Genomic DNA, 12,345 nt, shown 5'->3' on the forward strand with positions numbered 1-12,345 from the left:
TCTGGCACTGATGCAGTAGCCAACGATTGGCAACAGATTAAGTGTATCGGGGGAAACAAATCGCCTTGAAAGACCTTCTAAATCTTATGCGGCATTGGGTCTAGGGGCGAGCGTGAGGATACACAGTTAGCCAGAACACAAAACTCCTCCAATGAGGGGGTAGGGAAACTTGGCAACTGACAAGTCTTCTCCCTGTTCTTATTTTCCCCGGATGCCGGATGACCAAGGGATACAGAGGGAGAAGGCAGAGATGGTATATGCTGTCTGGACTTTTCTAGTCCCTTCAAAATATTCCTAATTTTGTCATCAAAAGCGAGGGCTAAGGAGTCGCAAAGCTCCTGAGACACAGGGGTAGAAGGTGCGGCACATGAGGGGTTGGATAAGCTCTTTACCAGTTTGAACAAAGTCTGCGATTTATTAGATGCTTTTGCCAAGGTCTCTTCCAGAAACCTGGCTTTAGCATTTCTTAGCTGGAGCTTGCATTCCAACAGAATAGCTTTGTAGGCAGCCCTGTCCTGCTCTGTATACCCTCTCCTCCATGTGCGTTCCGCCTGTTTACAGCGAAGCTTGGACTGGCCAAGTTCCTCAGTAAACCAGCCGTTAGTCCCTCTGGGTCTAGCCCTCACTTTCCGTAGAGGTGCCACCTCATCGAGTGATGTCAAAATTTGCTGACAGAGGGCAGTGTAGCTCTTATCCACATTGTCCTCCATCCTGAAAGTTCCAGACAGCAACATGGGTCGGCTCGTCTCTTTTTAACAGGCGGGTCCATGATCGATTAAATTTAGTGCTCCCCGAGCTATTCGATTTTATTAAGGCCGGCTGGGCTATAGTAAAAAGGATCAGTGAATGGTCGGCCCAACATCTGTGCATGTACACCTGTGCCATGTGGCACACATACATGCCCTAAGGGCATGTATGTGTGTCACATGGCACACAAGCCAGAATCAGGGGTGCAACAGGGTGTCAAAGTGACACCATGTCCCCCCTTGACAATTCGGTAATTTTACCGAATCGGTATTTACCGATTCGGTAATTGACATTGATTCCTATGGGCCTCAAGGCCCATAGGAATCAATGGCAATTACCGAATCGGTAAATACCGATTCGGTAATTACTGAATCATACCGATTCAGTAAAAATTACCGAATTTTTACCTACATCTGATTTACCGAATCTAGAATACCGAATCGGTAACATTCTGTATTCTAGAGTCGGTAACTCAGATTTATCTACATCGGGCCCATAATTGCAATATCATATTATTTGAAAGACGTAATAAAGTTTGCTGCTTTTCTCCCTTGCTCTGATGGCCTTAATCTATTATAGTAATTTCTACGATTTAATGGGATGCCTCGGGGTTGTTGTTTTGCTTTGATGCATTTCCCCTGCCTTAGTAGCCGTTATAGATATACAAGGGGTCCCTTGTTTCTGTACACTGGCTTTTAGCTAGGCCTTGCATTCAACACAAAAATGGGTGGGCAAACGCCCCCAACGCCCCCAAAACTGGCAAACACTGTGCTGTGCACAGGCTTCAGCCTGAAAGGCTTGGGCACAGGGCCTTTCTTGTGGTCAAGACCTCACAACCCTCCACAATTTCCCACCTTCATCTGGAGAGCACGGCAGATTTTTTGTGAATCTTTGAATCTTTCAACTATTTTGGGTTTTCAAACTGTTTTGCAGTTTTTAGCTACTGTTTTTATATCCTTTTAAATTGTTTTGATTTTCCCTTTTTTAACAGTTTTTAACTACTGCTTTAGATTTTTTTATACACTTTTTAACTATTTTGTTACTACTTATATTTTTTACACACCTTTTTGTGCTATTTTTGCATGTGCTGTTGCATCACTCTTTAACATATTCTTCCATTTAACTTACCACAGTCTATAACTTTATAAGAGTGGTGTAGTGTGCCTGAAATACTGGATGTAATCATAATTTTCTTCTTCTGCTTTTTCTTGTTCTTCTTGAAGCAGTTGGTTTTGTTTTCCGATGCTTTCACATGTCAGGGATTCACATCAAATACTGACCAGCCTTCCCTCTCTAGGACATCTTCTGGCACAAGGTGCACGTCACCACCTGATTCATTTTTCACCAGCTGGAAGGTAAAACAACTGCCAATTCAGTGGTCCCTTTGTTGTCATGCTGAAGGGTTTGACCGCACCATAACGTCAATAACTTTTAATAGTGAACCCTGCATAGGTGTGGTAAATGATGCACTTGGGGTTTGCTGCTCTCCAGTCATGACTGAGATCAGAACAGCTTCAGATTGCATGTACTGCCATGTCTCTGTTAAATTCCAACCCAGTGATGGTGGTTAGTAGAATCCCTTGAGGTTGATTCTAAGGAGGGTGCAGGTGCAGTCTTCCAGGGCTCTTCTCAGGTCATCAAAAGCAGATCTAGTCCTTTTCTGATATCACTGATCCACCCGCACAAATGTGCCCCGGAAGCGCATGGAAGGGTGCAGAAGCTGACACTACAAAGACAGTTAATACTGGGCTGGGAGTAACGATGGTGGGAGGTATAGCAAATATTACCAAATTGGATAGTGCGAACGAGGTACAACACAACACATACGGACAAGTGCTACAGATCCAGCCCGAACTGCCATGTCTGAACCGGGGTGGCAGAGTGGGTTAAAGAACGGTGATGGATTAAACCCAGATCTGTTGACTGGGAGTGAGTGTTTGATTGGTTCAGATGCTCCGTCCATCACCATCCCCTTTTGTACCGCTTTGGCCGCCATAAGTGTGGCAGGGTATGTTCAGACGTGAGTCCCTTGGTCACTTTGCCACTGGATTCAAGCAAGCTGGGCTGAAGACGGCTGAAATGCCAGAAACCGGTCCTCGGAAGCTTGTTTCCGGTCCATGGAAGGCATGGCTTGGCAGTTCGGGCTGGACTGTTCCCATGAGGCACAGGGTCAGACTGATTTGCATATGGCCATATCTGAACTGGAGTGGCAGAGTGGGCTAAAGAACGGTGATGGATTAAACCCAGATCTGTTGACTGGGTGTGAGTGTTTGATTGGTTCAGATTCTCCATCCATCACGACCCCCATTTTGTACCACTTTGTTCGCCATAAGTTGGCAGGGTATGCTCAGACGTGAGTTCCTTGCTCACTTTGCCACTGGATTCAAGCAAGCCGGGCTGAAGACGGCTGAAATGCCAGAAACCGGTCCTCGGAAGCTTGTTTCCGGTCCAGGGAAGGCATGGCTTGGCAGTTCGGGCTGGACTGTTCCCATGAGGCACAGAGTCAGACTGATTTGCATATGGCCATGTCTGAACTGGGGTGGCAGACTGGGCTAAAGAAGGGTGGTGGATTAAACCCAGATCTGTTGACTGGGTGTGAGTGTTTGATTGGTTCAGATGCTCCGTCCTTCACGACCCCCTTTTGTACCACTTTGTTCGCCATAAGTTGGCAGGGTATGCTCAGACGTGAGTTCCTTGCTCACTTTGCCACTGGATTCAAGCAAGCCGGGCTGAAGACGGCTGAAATGCCAGAAACCGGTCCTCGGAAGCTTGTTTCCGGTCCAGGGAAGGCATGGCTTGGCAGTTCGGGCTGGACTGTTCCCATGAGGCACAGGGTCAGACTGATTTGCATATGGCCATGTCTGAACTGGGGTGGCAGAGTGGGCTAAAGAACAGTGATGGATTAAACCCAGATCTGTTGACTGGGTTTGAGTCTTTGATTGGTTCAGATTCTCCATCCATCACCACCCCCTTTTGTACCACTTTGTTCGCCATAAGTTGCAGGGTATGCTCAGACGTGAGTCCCTTGCTCACTTTGCCACTGGATTCAAGCAAGCCGGGCTGAAGACGGCTGAAATGCCAGAAACCGGTCCTCGGAAGCTTGTTTCCGGTCCAGGGAAGGCATGGCTTGGCAGTTCGGGCTGGACTGTTCCCATGAGGCACAGAGTCAGACTGATTTGCATATGGCCATGTCTGAACTGGGGTGGCAGACTGGGCTAAAGAACGGTGATGGATTAAACCCAGATCTGTTGACTGGGCTCTAGTGTTTGATTGGTTCAGAGGCTCCGTCCATCACAACCCCCTTTTGTACCACTTTGTTGGCCATAAGTTGGCAGGGTATGCTCAGACGTGAGTTCCTTGCTCACTTTGCCACTGGATTCAAGCAAGCCGGGCTGAAGACGGCTGAAATGCCAGAAACCGGTCCTCGGAAGCTTGTTTCTGGTCCAGGGAAGGCATGGCTTTGCAGTTCGGGCTGGACTGTTCCCATGAGGCACAGGGTCAGACTGATTTGCATATGGCCATGTCTGAACTGGGGTGGCAGAGTGGGCTAAAGAATGGTGATGGATTAAACCCAGATCTGTTGACTGGGAGTGAGTGTTTGATTGGTTCAGATGCTCCGTCCATCACCGACGCCTTTTGTACCGCTTTGGCCGCCATAAGTGTGGCAGGGTATGTTCAGACGTGAGTCCCTTGCTCACTTTGCCACTGGATTCAAGCAAGCCGGGCTAAAGACGGCTGAAATGCCAGAAACCGGTCCTCGGAAGCTTGTTTCTGGTCCAGGGAAGGCATGGCTTTGCAGTTCGGGCTGGACTGTTCCCATGAGGCACAGGGTCAGACTGATTTGCATATTGCCATGTCTGAACTGGGGTGGCAGAGTGGGCTAAAGAAAGGTGATGGATTAAACCCAGATCTGTTGACTGGGTGTGAGTGTTTGATTGGTTCAGATGCTCCGTCCATCACGACCCCCTTTTTTACCACTTTGTTCGCCATAAGTTGGCAGGGTATGCTCAGACGTGAGTTCCTTGCTCACTTTGCCACTGGATTCAAGCAAGCCGGGCTGAAGACGGCTGAAATGCCAGAAACCGTTCCTCGGAAGCTTGTTTCCGGTCCAGGGAAGGCATGGCTTGGCAGTTCGGGCTGGACTGTTCCCATGAGGCACAGGGTCAGACTGATATGCATATGGCCATGTCTGAACTGGGGTCAGAGTGGGCTAAAGAACGGTGATGGATTAAACCCAGATCTGTTGACTGGGTGTGAGTGTTTGATTGGTTCAGATTCTCCGTCCATCACCACCCCCTTTTGTACCACTTTGTTCGCCATAAGTTGGCAGGGTATGCTCAGACGTAAGTCCCTTGCTCACTTTGCCACTGGATTCAAGCAAGCCGGGCTGAAGACGGCTGAAATGCCAGAAACCGGTCCTCGGAAGCTTGTTTCCGGTCCAGGGAAGGCATGGCTTGGCAGTTCGGGCTGGACTGTTCCCATGAGGCACAGGGTCAGACTGATTTGCATATGGCCATGTCTGAACTGGGGTGGCAGAGTGGGCTAAAGAACGGTGATGGATTAAACCCAGATCTGTTGACTGGGTGTGAGTGTTTGATTGGTTCAGATGCTCTGTCCATCACCACCCCCTTTTGTACCAGCATCGATAGATAGCAAGCTGACTAACCCTAGGAAGCTTGCTGAGGAGGCGGACCGCTGGGTCAGTACCAGGGTCCACAAGGGTCACAACAGAGACTCAGCTAAAGGTGGGCAGGGTCTCCAGCAGAAGAGTGGGGGGACAAGGGTAAACAGAAGGAGTTCCGCAAAGGGCCCCAAAGTAGTCCCCGAGTGAACCCCGTGAAAGGTTCCCAGCCTCCCCCTGAGAGAAAGCAAGGGGCCCGACAGGTAGTCCTGTTTCCCAGGGGTCCCTGAAATGTTACACGTGTGGTGACCTGGGTCATAAGGCGAATGATACCAGGTGCAGCCTGTTTGGTAAACAAGCACCCACTGGTGCTCCGCCCCGGCAGATGGCTAGTGTAGCTTTCAGGGAGAAGATGGATGTCCAAGGTGGGTGGGGTCCTGCACAGATGACCCTTGTCTCTTTAGGAGACTGTGAGACGGGCTCAGAAGCTCAGCTACCCAGGAACACTTAAAAATATGGACAGCGAGTGACCGTTAATGGCCAAAAGGTGGAGTCTCTTAGAGACACAGGAGCCAGTATGACAGCTGTCAGGTGTCACCTGGTGTCTCAAGAGCAGATTGGTTCTCATGCATTTTGCCGAGTTGTTAACGCCGACAACACATAGAGTCATTGTCCAATGGCTCAGGTTCCCTTTGAATGGGGGGGTCTCTGGTACTCTTCAGGTAACTGTGAGGCCCACCATGCCTCTTGACTGTTTGTTGGGAAATGATTTGGAGAGCTTCCCTTGGGAAAAGATAGAGAAAACAACTCATTTGAAGAGGGTTGGACTGCCTGACTGGGCGGGTGTGACCACCCGGTCAATGTAAGCCAGTAGGGGTTCTCAAGAGGACCTGGAGCCTGAGAGGGAGGCCCAGGAACCTGCCCAAGAGAGAAGTGGTGAGAGGCGCGGGAAACCGGTCCCTGAAATTCCCACGGCCCAGGAGGAGGTAGACCCTAAGGGGGAATGCCCTGGAGCCTACCGGGGAACAGATGGCTGAACTGGGAGACCTGCCTGAGCTGACCCATTGGCAGCAAGAAGGAGGTCCCTCCAGGGAAGAATTTTGCAAGGAGCAGAAAGAATGCCCTTCTCTTCAGGGCTTGCGGCAACAGGCTGTAAGCCAGGCAGCAGGTGATCAGTCAGGATCACATTGGATCAACTGGGAGAATGGTCTCCTGTATAGTGAGCCTAAGGTTGCTGAACCTGGGTCAGCCCGTGTGCTGGTGGTACCCCAGAAGTTCAGAGCCTTCCTACTGGGGCTGGCTCATGATGTGCCATTAGCAGGACATTTGGGGCAGGACAAGACCTTTGAGAGGCTTGTCACCCACTTTAATTGGCCCCAAATGTGCAAGAGTTCTGATACTCATTGCAGGACTTGTCAGACTTGCCAGGCAAATGGAATGAGTGGGAGGAAGCACAAGGCTCTTTTCCAGCCATTCCCTGTGGTGAGTATTCCCTTTGAGAGGGTGGGGATTGACATTGTGGGGCCACTGGACCCCAAGACAGACATGGGCAACAGGTTCAGCCTGGTCTTGGTGGACCATGCCACCCGGTACCCGGAAGCAATACCTCTGAGGACAGTGACGGCCCCCCATGGTCGGACGAGCACTGATGGGAATTTTCTCCCAAGTGGGATTCCCTCGCGAGGTAGTGTCTGACCGGGAACCCAACTTCATTTCCAAGTATATGAAGTCCCTGTGGCAGGAGTGTGGTGTAACTTACAAGTTTACCACTCCTTACCACCCCCAAGGAAATGGGTTGGTTGAAAGGTTCAACCAGACCCTGAAGGGCATTATAATGGGTCTTGAGGAACCCATGAGGAGTAAGCGGGACGTTCTCTTACCGTTCCTACTGTTTGCATACCGGGAGATGCCACAGAAATCTCTATGGTTCAGTCCCTTTGAGCTTCTCTATGGACACCCAGTCAGAGGACCTTTGAGTCTGGTTAAAGAAGGCTGGGAGCAATCTCCCAGGAAACCTCCCCTGGATGTATATAGCTACATGCTGGCCTTCAGGAACCAGACCAGGCGCTTCAGTGAACTCGCTCAGGTGAACCTGGAGGCCAGCTAGGAGGAGATGAAGTGCTGGTATGACCAGAATGCCACTCTGGTAGAGCTTCAACCTGGACAGAAGGTGTGGGTCATGGACCCAGTGGAGCCCTGTGCGCTCAAAGATAAATGGACCAGACCCTTTGAGGTTGTGGATCGCAAGAGTCCTGTTACCTACTTAGTTGACTTGCGGTCTCCTAGGAACCCCTTGAGGGTCCTACATGTCAACCGCCTTAAGCCCCACTTAGAGAGGTCTGAAGTGGGCATGCTCTTGGCAACAGATGCTGGGATGGCGGAGGAGACTGAGCCTCTTCCTGACCACCTGTCAGCCTCAGAGCAAGATGGGTCAGTGGATGGTGTTAACCTCTCTTCCACCCTGACCCATGAGCAACAGAATGACCGCCGCCAGTTGCTAGGCTGTTCTCTGATCTGTTCTCCCTGGTTCCTGGTGTCACAGATTGGTGCGTCCATGATGTGGACACAGGAGACAGCTTACCTATGAAGCACAAGTCTTACAAGGTAACTGACAGGGTAAGGGCTTGCATTAAAGAGAAGGTCTCAAAGATGCTTGCACTTGGGGTGATTGAGTCATCTAGCAGTCCTTGGGTCAGCCCAGTGGTCTTGGTCCCGAAGGCTGCAGCGCCGGGTGCCACACCTGAACTCCAGTTCTGTGTGGACTACAGAGGGCTCAATTCAGTCACGAAGACTGACGGGCACCCCATCCCCAGAGCTGATGAGCTCATTGATCATCTAGGGGCTGCACGGTACCTCAGCACGTTTGATTTAACGTCTGGGTACTGGCAGATCGCCTTGACTGATGGGGCAAAGGAGAGGTCAGCATTCTCCACACCAGATGGGCATTACCAGTTCCGTGTTATGCCCTTTGGGATGAGGAATGCCACTGCCACCTTTCAGAGGTTGGTCAACAAGGTGTTTGTTGGAATGGATGAGCTCAGTGCCGCCTACCTGGATGACATCGCAGTGTTCAGTGTCAGTTGGTAGGAACATCTGCGCCACCTCTGGGAAGTGTTGATGGCACTGCGGAAAGCAGGCCTCAAGATCAAGGTGAGTAAGTGCCAGATCGGGCAGGGTTCTGTAGTGTACTTGGGACACCAAGTTGGGAGCGGCCAGGTGGCGCCCCTACAACCCAAGATTGAAACCATCCTGGCTTGGGAGCCACCCAAAACCCAGACAGAGGTGAGAGCCTTCTTAGGTCTCACAGGGTACTACAGGAGGTTTGCCAAGGGGTATGGCAACATTGTTGCACTCTTGGCCGAGCTGACTTCCAGGAAGAAGCCCAAGAAAGTGATTTGGACTGACACCTGTCAGAAAGCCTTTGAAGCCCTGAAAGCTGCCATGTGCACGGCACCCGTGCTCCTGGCACCCAACTTCTCAAGAGAGTTCATTGTTCAGACAGACACTTCAAAGCATGGTGTGGGGGCTGTTTTGTCACAGATAAATGAGGAGGGCCTAGATCAACCTGTAGCCTTTATCAGTAGAAGGTTACTTCCACGGGAACAGAGGTGGAGTGCTATTGAGCGTGAGGCATTTGCTGTGGTCTGAAGCTGAGACTATACCTGTTTGGGACTCATTTCCGGGTTCAGACAGACCCCAGGCCCCTCAGATGGTTGATGCAGATGAGGGGGTGAGAATCCAAATCTGTTGAGGTGGTCTATTTCCCTACAGGGTATGGACTTTACAGTGGAACACCGCCCTGGTACAGAACACGACAACGCTGATGGTCTGTCCAAAATATTTCGCCTTAGTGAAGAGAACGCCCAGGAGTTAGGGTAGTTCTCCCCACTTTTCAGCTGGAGGGGACATGTGTTAGACCTGGCACCATTGGCGTAGGTCTCCCTTCCATTTTTTCTGTTGCCTCATGTATTTTTGCAGGTGTTAGATGCTTTGGGCACTGTGCCACTGCTATTCAGTGCCACAGTGCAAGTGCTCCCTATTGTAAATTGATGTATGGATTAGTGATTCCATGTTTGGCTATTTTGGTTTACTTGTCAGACCCTAGTCTAGTGCACTGAGTGTGCCAGGGCGTGTAATCCAAATGCTGCTGGTGGGCCTGCAGCACTGGTTGTGCCACCCACAGAAGCAGCCTTGTAAAATGTGTCTAGGGTCTGCCATTGCAGAGCCTGCGTGCAGTCTGGTACTGTCATGCTGACTGGGCACGTGCACCCACTTGCCAGTCCCTAAACCTTCCATTTTCTTCATATCAGTCACCCCTATGGTAGGCCCAAGGGCAGGGTGCATTGTAAGTATAAGGTAGGACAAGCCCTGGTGTGTGTGGCATGTCCTAATAGTGATTTACAGCCAGTTTCGTTTCTCACTATTGCAAGGCTATCTGTCCTCCATAGGCCAGAATCATGGTAGAAATTCGAGTTTAGTATGCCTGAACTCAGAATAATAAAATACATCTTTTAGTGAAGTTTATTTTAATATTCTGTGCTTGCAAATACCACTTTTAGAGGTGTTTGCTTGCCTAACCATTCAAACCTGCCTCTGCTAGGTTGTGTATTCCTATGTCTATTTCTGTGAGTGACAGGGCTGGGCAATTCCAGGAGACTGGCTGAGTCACCCAGTGGTGAATAGAGAGATCTGCATCTAGATAGGAGGGAGGAGTGCACCTGAACTCTGAATAGGGCTGTGCCTGCCTTCCACAATGCTGGCTCCACCCCCTGGGGAGCGGCTGATGTCTCTGCCCTGCACACTGTTGAACTGTAATTAAAATGACCCACAAGACTCCATTTTGTGTTGCCATGCTCTCGGAAACCTGGTGAAGATTTGCTTTCCGCATCCCTGTTGAAACTTGCTCAACCCTCCCCGCTCCTTGTGGTCGAGCCGATTCCGAGAAGCTGCCTGTGTACCTCACCCCCCAGTTGTGCCAGAGACTCAGTCACATCCTGCCCACCGTTGGTAACTCAGCCTGTCACGACCAACTCCTGTGCCCCGTGACGACACCATCTGCTCAAGGAAGCACGAGGCCGTGCCCTGTGACCACACCATCTGATCAAGGAAGCACGAGGCCGTGCCCCGTGACCACACCAATTGGGAAAGGAAGCACGAGGCTGTGTACATTGTGCAATCAGAGACAGATGTCCCCTGGCCACGATTGCGCCACATAAGACTGACGAAGAACTTGCCTGATGAGGAACTTGTCAAAATGAGGAACTTTGTATTGTGCAAATGGGCATGGCTAGCACTATAATTATGTGTACGCTGCGGAGTAAAGCAGCAGACTCCGTAGAATTGTCTTTGTACCATTCTGGGACCCTGTCCTTAGCTCGAGCTAATAAATAACTTACTTCCCTCCACGGCTGGTTGTCCTGGTCTCTTTGGTAAAGTATGATTTAAGCAAGAAGAACCCGTAGATTCTAGGTGTCCCCTGCACCGCTGGCTTTGACTCTCCCAGTGGGGAGGAGTCTCCAAAAAGCCGGTTCTACAATTTGGCGCCCCACGTGGGGCGTCTTCGTTGGTCATCATCGAGCCTGGTGGTCGTGAGGAGTCCGTGATCGAATTCTAAGGGAGGCGCGCCACTACATTGTCTTTGTGGGCCGGAGGTCTCCAATTGCGTGATTCCTCCCTCCAGTGGGCTACCCGACTGCGGCCCCGACTGACGCCCTTGTTCTGGTTCCTAGTTATGGGAGATCAGGACCTTTGTGACACTTGCCGTGTGATGGAACATTAATGGTCAGGTAAGAATGGGAGTGCCCACTTCTTTGGTGAATTGTATTTTTGTTTTGGGTATTGTTCAACTTTTGCAAAAGCCGAAGCCACAGGGTAAGTACAGTTGTATTCTGTAAACATTAGATTTTACCCTTTGATGTTTGGAACCAGGATACACGTGTAGAGATACCTGGACTTAGTAAGTTTCAGAACTGGTGTTGTTATTGTACACAGGACTCCGCATTGGAGGAATCTTGTCCGATTCCTCCTTTGGGGATCCCTAATCATGAAGTTTATGCTAAACATGGTGTTGGCCCGATTATGTTTTGCTCACTTTGGCATAAGTATACAAAGGGTAATGCTGAGTTACAATGGCCAATATATGGTAGTTTTGAACCTCCTGTACTAGATAATTTAGAGGAGAAGTTGTTTCAAAGAAAAGCTAGACCTGCGATGTTTGATTCCTTTCAGGTTTGGCGCAAGGAATCCAAACAGAAAGAAATCAAACTCAAAAAGAGCGAAGCTAAAGTGATGCGCATGAGTGTGATTCAGAAAGCCCAGAATCATGATAATGAGAGAACAGAAGAGGGTGTAATAATACATGATAGATTACATTGAATGCAGGTAGATGGATGTTACGTTACAAAGAAGGTTCCCGAAAAGGCCTGGGACAGGGAGGATGACCCTCTCATGTCCTCCATGTTGAACACCCCTCCACCCTATACCCCCACATGTATCCAGCCCTTGATCCCACACAATCGACTCCCTCTACTGCTCAAGTTGTTGCCCCTGCCCATGCCCTGGCTTGTCCGATTCCTCAGCCACTTGTTCCCAACGCCCGACTGATCAGGCCACTGTACCAATGGAAGTCCACCTTTCCCTTCCCCTTGTTGCACCTTCCACTGGTCCTGTACCTGTCCAACCTAACATGCCTTCAACTCCTGTTGCAACCAACCCATTTCTTGTTGACAGTCATCCGACACCTTCCCCCAGTGCAGGGCTATTAGCGAGTGCCTCGTCAGCGGTCCGTGATTATATCCCTTATGTAACTCCGCATAGACCATCCACTCCCAGACGATGCACTTTGCGCAGACTGATAGACAATACACAGGAACAACTCGCTATGGATCAACAAGCTTGTAGGTGGATGGAAAGTAACACTATGTACACCGCTCAGGATATATGGATGACAATGGATCAGTGGACGCGCATCCAACAAA

The sequence above is a fragment of the Lissotriton helveticus genome, chromosome 7, assembly GCF_964261635.1.
Source record: "Lissotriton helveticus chromosome 7, aLisHel1.1, whole genome shotgun sequence".
Classification (NCBI taxonomy): Eukaryota; Metazoa; Chordata; class Amphibia; order Caudata; family Salamandridae; genus Lissotriton; species Lissotriton helveticus.